At 41.6% G+C, this 9,946-nt stretch overlaps 1 pseudogene; it reads right to left on the reverse strand.

The window, feature by feature from the left end:
- Positions 1-5,023: 5,023 nt before the first annotated feature.
- LOC142437777 (MIT domain-containing protein 1 pseudogene) lies at positions 5,024-6,034 on the reverse strand (annotated as a pseudogene).
- Between the last annotated feature and the right edge of the window lie 3,912 nt (positions 6,035-9,946).

Below are 9,946 nucleotides of genomic sequence, written 5' to 3' on the forward strand. Positions count from 1 at the left end.
GCCACAGGGGCAGCAGTTTGAAACTGGCCGCCAGTCTGGGGGAGACAGATATAAAGAGTTAGCATCTCAGAAGCCCACCGGGCACTTTTACCCTGTCTGCTAGGGTCATGAGGAGTCAGAATGGACTTGATGGCCATGCGCTTGCTTTTATGAATTTAAAAACAATTACCTCTGAGGGGACTTCAAAAGGTTTGTGTCCACAAAATGTTGGGTCCCTGGCCACTTCTAGACAGGCAGAAACTCTCTCCACCACCATTCACCCTGTGCCCCTCTGCCCTCTGAACCGGAAAGAATTTCTTCTGGGTACAAGTACCTGATCTCAACCCGTACCTGAGCTGCCACGGACTACTTCTGGATCAGGTGCCCTGACACCAAACGACCTATAGGCTGATGGGAATTCCATGTGGGACCAATGTGCCACCCGCGTGAGCCACCACATGAGCTCCTTACCTGGCAGAGGTGCCAACCTATACCAAGAGCCCTATCCTCTACAGATTGCTCCTTTCTCGGTTTCTTTTCCTTTTCTTTCCTTCCCTTGTTTTTTATCATTTCTTTCTCTGCTATTCTTTTTTGTTTTTCATTTTCTCTATCCCTTCTCTTCTTTATGATTTTCCTTTCTCTTAGCTTTCTCTTGACTCTTGCCTTTCTTCTCCCCTTCTTTTGCTCATTGTATTTTTCTCTATCCTTGTTTTTTTAATGTTTACTTCCTGTTCTGTTGACTGAGCAAAAGTATGACTATATCTGTCAACAAATTACCAATAGGATTGTGATAGAATGGTAATTCAACAACACCCGATTGTTCTTGTGCAAAACCCATAACAGGAAGGAGTTCTTTGAACAGAATATAGGAACACTACATAGTTGGGTTTAAAAAAATCATTTTATTGAGGGCTCGTATTATCCTTGTTTGCTCTTTCCTTGCTGTTGTTTACCGGTTTTTCCCTACTTAAAAAATGCTTTTATTTTATTTGGGGAGGGGCTGTGGTTTGTTTTCCCTCTTTTCTTCCGCTTCACCCACCGAGTGGTAGACGGCGACCATGTCCACATCGAGGAGCAGCATCCAAACCTCCTACAGCCACACGTCCCCGGAGAGGCCGCTCCCACTCCCGCACCACTAGGTGTGATAGGTGGCTGACCACCCCAGTCCAAATCAGCCCTTCACTGTGCTGTGTGGAAAGCACACAGGCTCGACAATGGTGATGGCAGCAAATATACCAATGTGCTTGACACGGTGCCTGGATGGATAATAAGAGCTGGACGAGCCCCCAGCAACACGGTTCTTTGAAACAGGAAAGGAAAGCATGCAGAAGTGTGCACGCACATTCTCTGTCACAACCACCAGGAGACAGGTGATGAGTGACTGGTCTCATCAATATGCAATCATCAATCCAATAGAAATACAACAGCACAGTGTCCCAGAGACAGCAAGCACTTTCAAGTCACAGGAAGAAGCAAGGTCCCCTGGCCGTTGAGTCAGTGATGTCCATGGCCACCCGACAGGACAGAGCAGAGCGGCCTCGGCGATTCCTAGGCTGAAGCACTTTATGGGGCACAAAGCTCGTCTTTCTCCCAAAGCGGCAAGATCGAGGGGCTCCAACAAACGGCTCATAGATGGGTCCAGGAGATATTTCTTTCTTTTTAAAAATCATTTTATTGGGGCTCGTACAACTCTTATCACAATCCATCCATCCATCCATTCTATCAAGCATGTTTGTACATTTCTTGCCCTCAGCATTCTCAAAACATTTGCTTTCTACTTGAGCCCTTGGTATCAGCTCTTCATTTCCCACCCCCTCCCTCCCCACTCCACCCCCATGAACCCTTGATAATTTGTAAATTGTTATTATTATTTTGTTATGTCTTACACTGTCAGATGTCTCCCTTCACCCACTTTTCTGTTGTCTGTCTCCCATGGAGGGGGTTATATGTAGATCCTTGTAATGGGTTCTCCCTTTTCCCTTTCTACTCCACCATCCCTCCACCCTCCTGGTATCACCACTCTCACCACTGGTCCTGAGGAACTCATCTGCCCTGGATTTCCTGTGTCTCCAGTTCCTATCTGTACCAGTGTACATCCTCTGGTTTAGCTGCATTTGTGAGGTAGAAGGGGATCATGATAATGGGGTGGGGGAGCATTAAAGAACTAGAGGAACATTGTATGTTTCATCGTTGCTACACTGCACCCTGACTGGCTTGTCTCCTCCCTGAGACCCTTCTGTAAGGGGATGTCCGGTTGCCTACAGTTGGACTTTGGGTCCCCACCCCGCACTCCCCCTCATTCACAATGATATGATTATTTGTTCTTTGATGCCTGATAACTGATCCCTTCGGCACCTCGTGATAATGCAAACTGGTGTGCTTCTTCCATGAGGGCTTTGTTGCTTCTCATCTAGATGGCCACTTGTTTATCTTCAAGCCGTTAAGACCCCAGACGCTATATCTTCTGATAGCTGGGCACCATCAGCATCCTTCACCACATTTGCTTAAAAATAAAATTATCTTTTAATTTTATTTTCCACCAACTTTTTGAAGCCCTCTCATATTTTCTTTATTGGCTTGCTTTTTTTACCTTTATTGAAAGTCAGCTTGGCATATTTGTGTAGGTACATATCTGAGTTCTCTTCTGTCCCATAGATCTTCATGTACATCCCTTGGCTGCTATCATAGACTTGATTGCTGTTGCTATATAACTCTTGAAATTGGGTGGACTGATACACTTCCTATTTTATTCAGCTTTAAGCTCTTAAAATACTTTATTGTGACTTTAGAGAACTATCACATAGCAAATTAGGTTCTCATTGAGCTATTTCTATACATATTATTCAAACCCTGGTGGCCTCGGCAGATAAAGGTTGAACTGCTGTGTTAGACGGGGTTCTACAGAGAAACAAAACCAGGAGACATGATTAGATAGATGGAGCATGAAGGAATATACCAGCTAACTAGTCCACATAGCAGTACAGAGGGCTCAGTTCAACTCATTTCTGTGTAACAGTTAATAGACTGGAAGTCCTTCAGCTCACAAGGGCTGTTGGGTCCAAGGTCAAGGAAGCAGACAGCTGAGTCTTCCTTAGGGCAACGCAGGCAGTCCTGCCACAGGCAGCAAAAAGCAGGGCAGGTCACCAACAGTCAGTCAGAGGACAGGATTCAGCAGTCCCAAGCTGAAGCGATGTATACACCAGTGGTGTGGTGAAGCAAGTCTCAAAGGAGCCTCAAGCTCTAGCAACACGATCTATGGGTTGGCTGTCCCACAGGTAGTGTAGCTCACAAGTTGAGGCAGAGAACTAGTAAGGCAGCCACACTCTAGTTCGATCACCAGAGAGCAAACTAAAGAGAGGCGGGGCTTCCTGAGCCACTTATCTCGTTGCCCTCCAATCAAACTGCGACCTTAATAATCCCACATGTTCTTATTGGCCAGGTTGGCCCAATAAACCTACCTATCACAACTGCTGACTCCAAGGTGAGTGGTTGAAACCCACAAGCCGCTCCTTGGAAGAAAGATTTAGGTCTCTACTCCTGTAAAGATGTATAGGCTAGGAAACCTGATGTAGTGTCACCATGAGTGGAAATGGACTCAGTGGTCATTTTTGTGCACACTCTTTGATGACATTGATGGCACAGCAGTTAAATACTCAGTTGCTAGCTGAAAGTTCAGCAGTTGAAGTTCACCACCTGGAAGATGTGCAGCCTTAGGAGCTCCATGGGCAGTGCTCACCTGCAGCGTCGCTATCAGTCGGGGTGATTGAGCAGCAGTGCTCTGGGTTTGGGTTATGCATATCATTTAGTCATTGGGGTTACACGTTTCACAATCTCTCTGCAGCGTCATGATTTCTATTCTGATTGTTCTGTTTCAATAGACTCATCCTGTACTTGTCTCATGAGATTTATACCAATTTACTGTTTTTTGAGTGATTATAAATGATATTTGAAATGTTGATGTCTATGTACATCTTACTAGCATAATGAACTTTTCTATATTTATCCTGTATCCTACAACCCTGTTAAACTCACTCACCGCCTCTAGCTTTGATGTTTCTCCTGCACATCTTCTGTTGCTTCTCCGGCTCATCTTGGTTTTGATGGCTCTCCTGCACACCTTTTTGGCTGACATTAGGTACCACTCACATGATTACGGGGTACAGTCTTCACAGCTGGTGTTGCTTATGTTATGAGTGACTGTCCTACTAATTGCCTTTTCACAACTATCTTAAGTATTCCAGTTTCCTTTCGCTTTCCAGCTAAATTATAAAATAATCTCATCAACCCGGCTGCCATTGAGTCAGCAGTCAATTCTGACCTGAGGGGTCTGTCCGTCTGTACAGGAGCAGATATCTTCTTCTTCCCCATCAAACGGCTGTGAGTCTGAACTGTCGACTTTGCACTTACTCGTCTAATGCTTACCCAGGAGGGCCACCAGTCATGACCAGAAATGTGTTTTGTTTTCTTGGTATTCGAAGAGGAAATACAATAAATGTGCATTTCCCTTTTGAGAGATTGAGCTGTTTGTTCTGTTGAATGTTTCAGCGCAAGCAAAGAGCACAGCTCTCCATTTCTTTGGTTATTCTTTCACTTGATCCTCCGCATTGTGTAGTGTTCAGCGAACTAGTCCTGTACTTGTCTTGTTAGATTTAACCCTTACCCATCTACTTTTCAGGTGTGATTGTAAGGGAATTTCATACTTAAATTTTTGGTGTCCATATGTACATTGCTAGTATAAGAAAATATAATTGATTTTATGTATTTATCTTGTATCCTAAAACTTTGTTAAGTTCACTCACCAGTTACAGGAGGTTTTGTGTGTGTGTGTGTGTGGGGGGGGTATATTTATTGGGGTTTTCCATTGTAGATAATGTCATTTTCAAATAGGAAGAGCTTTTTGTTTGTTTTTTTATATTAATTTTTTACTAGAAATGTAAGTTTATCGATACATTCACACATTGTAGGAATGGCCTGTCCAAAGCAGAAAAAGCAAACAAGATTTACTTAAAGTAGAAATGCACAATGCAGGTTAGTCCACTGCGTATCATGTTTTCCTTGTGTCCTGGTTATGAAAAATGCCCACTGTTGTTTCATGACATGGTATTAAATCATAATCACAATATCCAAGAGAAAAACGACCCTTTGGTTTCTTAAAATAATCAAGTCCCCTTCCAATCTTAATCATTCAAATTTTCCAGTCACGTATTGATAAAGAGTAGTCTGATTTCAACAGCGTGTCATGATCCCCACTACATTACATCCCCTCTCAGACCAGTACATTGCCGCACTCTCACTGCCTTCATCCAAAGAGGTGAGAAGATGAATAGTTTTTACTTTACACGATCTTTCATTAAGCATGTCCCCAAATCAAAGGAAGTTATACAGCTAATGAGTGTGTCTAATATAGGGGTCTTCTATCCAAACGTCTGGAACTCAGTAAGATCTTCTTGGAAAAGTGACAAATAGCGAAAACCGGTCGCATTTTCTTCTACTTTGCTTGTGATATTTTCCATCTTCTTTTTTTTTCTTTTAAAAAAATCATTTTATTGGGGGCTCTTACAATTCTTATTATATTCCATACATCGATTATATCAAGCATATTTGTCCATAAGTTGCCATCATCATTTTCTAAACATTTACTTTCTTTTAAAAATCATTTTATTGGGGCTCATACAACTCTTATCACAATCCACACACACATCAATTGTGTAAAGCACACTTATACATTCGTTGCCCTCATCATTCTCCAAACTCACTTTCCACTTGGGTTCCTGGGATCAGCTCCTCATTTTCCTTTCATCTTCTCTTTATTAATCCAAGTATTTATTTACATTTTCTGCTCTATCCATGTAGTTGGAACTTCTTTTTCTGAGACTGCATTTCTTCTTGTTATCCCTGAAGCCTTTCAGAACTTGCAAAAACTTGCAAAAATCCCTTCTTGATATCACACCAGAGCTAGCTGTTGCCAGTACACTGAATCTAGTTCCACCGCTCACTTTAACACCGTGCTGGCGGCTGTGAGATCTGGGTCCTGCCCTAGTCCGGATTTTGCCATAGCTCCAGCACTTCACTCAACTTCAACCCCAACAAAGAAATGAACCAGAGGCACTGTCGAGAAGTGAGACACGATCACAGCTGGTTTTGTGTTTAAATGCCTTTCTTTCTGCTCCGTTTACCTTGCGTTCCTCTTCTCTCATTACTGGACTGGCTAGAACTCCCAGTACTGTTCTACGTAGGAGTCCTTGCCTGTGTTCAGTCTTACAGAGAAAAGTATTCCATTTTTCACCATGAAGTAGAATGTTAGCTGCCTGGTCTTGGCAAAAGGGACTCCATTTTGAATCCAGTGCCTTCAGCTTGGCTCTCAGAATTCACCTCTCATAGACCTCCCTCTCACTGACCTCCCTCTCTCACTGATCTCCCCCTGCCCTGCTCAACCTTCAAATTCCTGGAGCCAGCTCCTCCCAGAGCCAGAATGTTTTCTGAGGATAAGCACACTCCACTCTACCCGTCCTTGGCATATAGATAAGGTCAAAGGCCTTCTCCCTTCTGAACCACCTGTGTGCACAGATCCTCCCCAGCTTGGACCCTTCCCAGCTGTGCCTGCCAGCAGGGGTATAAAAACACAGCCTAAATTCCCCAAGGCTCGGTTTCAAAGGCTCAATCCCCTGAGTTGCTGAATCCGCCCGCAAGCCTCTCAATAAAGCCTGCTTCTAAATTTTGCTGATTGGATCTTTGGTTCTGTTTCACGCCCCAAAATTCCTTACATTAGCCGTAAACTACTGGTAGGTGATTTGTATCAAGCTGAAGAAGTTCCCTCTATTCCTATTTTCTGAGAGGTTTTGTTGTTGTTGTTTTCTTGTATCATGAATGATATTGAATTTTGTCAAATACTTTTCCTGCATTGATTGAGATTCTCATGTGATCTTCTTTAGCCTATTAATATAGTGATTCCATTAGCTGACTTTCAAAATATAGAAACGACCTTCCATCCCTTGAACAAACCCCATTTGCTCAATGATATGTACTTCTTTTTATACATTTTTGCATTAGATTAGCTGATATATGATTAATGAGTTTTTTGCATCTATATTCATAAAGGGTAGTTGTCTGCAGTGTTTGGGTTATTTTTTTGGGGGGTACTATATTTGCTTGGTTTGGGTATAAGGGTAAACCTAGTTTCACAAAACTAATTGAGAAGAATTCTCTCCTCTTCTTCTGTTTTCTGGAAGAGATTGTATAGAACAGGTATTAATTCTTTAATTGCTTAGTAAGATTCTCCAATGAAAACACCCAAGTCTGGAGATTTCAATGGAAGGAGAGGTTTTAAATTATTAATTCGATTTTTAAATAAGTTGTGGAGCTATTGGAATTCTCCGTTTCATACTGGACACGTTGTGGTAGCTGTATGTTTCTTGGAGGAAGTAGTCCACTTTGTGTGACTTGTCAAGTGTATGTACGCAGAGTTGTTTTTAATATTCCCTTAGTGTAATTTTTACTTCCGTTAGGTCTGTAGTGATGTCCTCTGTTTAATTCTGGATATTAGTAATTGTGTCTGCTCTTTATTTTTCTTTGCCAGTCTTGCTAGAGCTCTGTCAATTCTGTCAATCTTTTCAAAGAACCAACTCTGTTTCATTAATTTCATTGGCTGTGTTTTTGCTTTCAGTCTCATTGATGTCTACTCTCCCTCATGTCCTTTATCTAATAACTCTCTTTGAGCTCACTTTACTCTTTATAAACCCAAACAAAAACTTCTTAATTTATTTACAGAAGAAGTACCTCATAGGATTTGGTTTATTGGGGATGGAGATTTAGAGTCATGGTTTTATGGGACATCCCAGTTAATTGGTCTAATTTTTAAATTGATTCTCTTCTCCTTCCTAGTTCATTGGGTAGTGCCTGGATTTGAAAAGTTGCAACCATCTATCTAAAGCACAACAATAAGTCTTATTTATTTAGAGCAACAGAGGAAGACAGAGAATCGAGAAAAATGTGTATAGTGTGGCTACTGGCCCCTATGAACTACTGCTTCCTTTGTCCTAGACCCGAAGAACTCGATGGTGCCCAGTGACCATTACTCAATGTTTTGATCAACGATATTGTAGAAGAATCTTAATCAAAAGGGAGAACTGCAGAACAGAATTTCACATTCTCATGGGATCCAGCATTTCTGGAGCCACAAAGACGGGCTAAGTTCCCAAAACTATTGCCCTGAAATAATCCTTAAAATATAAACCAAAAATAGCCTCTGACGTCTTCTTAAAATCAAACAATCATTTAGCTTAATTGGTGAAGCATGTCTGCCTTCAGGTCTCCAACAGCTTTACTGGCCGAAAGAGGTCAGTGTGAGCTAATGATGCTGATCCTTGGTCAAACCTGATCCTTGGTCAGCGGACCTCCCTCTTGACCCAACCTGAATGGGTTCTAGGTGCAAGTATTTCATGCTTGTTCCATGACAAAAATTTCTTCCTTGGCTTTTAAAATATTGATGGTAGTCTTTTCTTTCTTACTCATTGTTTGTATTTTTATCTTTATATTATTATTATTTTACCCTTACCACTTTATTTTATTTTGATTTTTACTGTTTCCGTTGGGTTTCCCAGTTTGTGAAGCACAGACAGAGTGGATGCATAGAGATGATCACTGATGCAAGGGTTTACAGGGGGCGTAGGGGTGGGGGTGGGAGATGGGGAGGGTGAGGAGATTTGAGGAGCAGACAGTGAATGCAGCAGGGGAGAGGGAGCACTAGAACTGATCATGTTATACAATTCATTTTAAAAGCAATTTACCCATGGAAGTATATATGTGAATATTACATCAAAAACAAGGAAGGAAAAAAAAAAGAAGAAAGAAATCAGACTTGCCCAATGGTCAGCCTAGGTGAAGGGGAAGAGCTGTTGCCTGGTGGGCACTGAGTTACGTCGAGGGTGGTAGAGTAATCTGGAAAGGGTTGCCGATAGTGGCTGCCCCGCATGAAGAGTGTAACGAATGACAGCGGAGTACACAAGGAGAAGTGGTGGAATTGGAGAACGTTCTGTTGTGTATCGTTTTTGCCGCAATTAGAAAAAAAAATACTAATTACATGAGTGAAAATGACTTCAAGGAAGAAGAAAGTGTTCTAGAATTGAATATGGTGCTAATTGTACAAGTCTTCTTGCTGTGATTGAATTACTGACTGGTATGGCATGTGGGTGAAGTGCTAATAGAACTGTCCAATAGAGATGAGAAGGGAAAGAGTCTGTCAGGAATACACTTAATATGTTGACTATAGTTCATACAGTAAGTGCTGTCTTCATTATTTAGAAAAGAATGTCTGCCTGGAGCACTGAGCCATTTGAGGAACTCTCCACACAGCATGAAACTGACCGCAGGGACTCAATACAATGCAGGCAAGGATACTGAATGGAAATAAATGAAATGACAAAGAAAAAGAGGATCAAATGTTGCACAACTTGAGGGATGTAACCAACGCCACTGATTGAATCGCACGTGTAGACGCTGTTGTATTGGTGTGTATTCTGCTGTGTAAATTAACAGTAACATAAATAAGATAAACTGTCTTTAAAGGCAGAAGCTAAGATTATTGACTTGAGACCTTTTAAAATTTTCTAATTAAGGCTTTTGGTACCTCAAGTTTCCTCACCCATTTTGATAGGTTATGTTTCATTTCCATTCAGTTCAAAATACTTTCTATTTTCCTTTGTGATTTTGAAGTGTGCTTAATTTAATTTCTGAATATTGGGGTTTTTTTCTACATATTTCTGATAGTGATTTCTGATTTAACTCTATTGTGGCCAGAGAGCATAATTCAAATGAGCTGAAGCATTTTATTTTCATTGATTGAGACTTACTTTGTGTCCCAGAATAGGCTCTATTTTGGTATAGGTTTTGTGGGCATTTGAAAATATGCGTATCTCACTATTGCCGATTATACACATTGCTGATTGTCGGCTAGCACTCGCGGAGAGAG

The sequence above is a fragment of the Tenrec ecaudatus genome, chromosome 1 (assembly GCF_050624435.1).
Source record: "Tenrec ecaudatus isolate mTenEca1 chromosome 1, mTenEca1.hap1, whole genome shotgun sequence".
In the NCBI taxonomy this organism is placed as follows: Eukaryota; Metazoa; Chordata; class Mammalia; order Afrosoricida; family Tenrecidae; genus Tenrec; species Tenrec ecaudatus.